The sequence below is a fragment of the Eschscholzia californica genome, unplaced genomic scaffold, assembly GCF_041429995.1.
Source record: "Eschscholzia californica isolate CP2 unplaced genomic scaffold, dmEscCali1.0.p SCAF_1, whole genome shotgun sequence".
Lineage (NCBI taxonomy): Eukaryota > Viridiplantae > Streptophyta > Magnoliopsida > Ranunculales > Papaveraceae > Eschscholzia > Eschscholzia californica.
In genome coordinates this window covers 66,687,881-66,688,897 of record NW_028238198.1, presented here as the reverse complement: position 1 = coordinate 66,688,897, position 1,017 = coordinate 66,687,881, and the positions used below count along the sequence as shown (strand labels likewise).

Here is a 1,017-nt window from a genome sequence, read left to right as displayed (position 1 = left end):
ACAATGTTACCAAATCTTTAGTACGGAAAACAAATATGATAGAGAAGGATGACCACAACTTGCAATCACAATTGTCCACCAAGAGAATGGATATTGATACAAGAAATAGACAGAAATAGGTTTGTTACCACTTGAACTAACATAATGGAATTCAATAGTTGCATTTAAATGGCTATTCAAAATGACACGGTTTAAGAGAAGACCAAACAGTCACATGGTGACTGCTTTGTAAAATATAGAAGGGCTATTTTTAAAATTAAAATATTAAATGGCTTCGCCCGGGTTTGAACCGGAGACCTTCAGTGTGTTAGACTGACGTGATAACCAACTACACCACGAAACCTTGTTGTTAACAAGCTTATTTATTCGATTACTTTCAGAGAGCCTTGTAACTATTTGTTTGACTAGCCTTCATCCTCCATTCTTTTTTATTGACAAAGCCCTCATCCTCCATTAGATTTGATCCAAACAAAACTAACAAATAAAAATAAATGGTTAGGTTTGTCTTCCAAATAACCGACTGGCGCGTTTTAATACATATAATGTATACTTTTATATTTCTCTTACCTCCATGTTATTCCATTTTTTAAACTTATCATACAAAGGCATGTATTCTTTGTGACAAAATATTAGAGGTGCATTGGGAGTGAGGGCGCCTAAAACATTTCCCAAAAATTAGAAGAGAGAGAAAGTCCTAACTCATTTGGTTTTCCAATTGTGATGAAAAAAGAATCACATGAATTCTAATTTTTATATGTGTAAAGTGGTATCGGATGGTGGTGAAGGGTAATGAAGTACTAAGAAGCAAGATGTGAACGTCATTTTCAACACAACGAGATCACCGCTCATAAAGTCATTGATCAGATTATAATTTTTCCGAAAGTCATAACTACCCCGTCCAGACAGAAGTAGTCTAGACTCAATAAGAATTGGTCCCCCCCCCCCCCCCCCCCCAAACCCTTATCTCCCCGTCCAGACAGAAGTAGTCTAGACTCAATAAGAATTGGTCTCCCCCCC

General features: G+C 36.8%; 1 non-coding gene across 1 annotated transcript; it reads right to left on the bottom strand.

The window, feature by feature from the left end:
* Positions 1-269: 269 nt before the first annotated feature.
* Positions 270-343, bottom strand: TRNAV-AAC (transfer RNA valine (anticodon AAC)). Its single transcript has one exon. It is a non-coding gene; the product is annotated as a tRNA-Val (tRNA).
* Between the last annotated feature and the right edge of the window lie 674 nt (positions 344-1,017).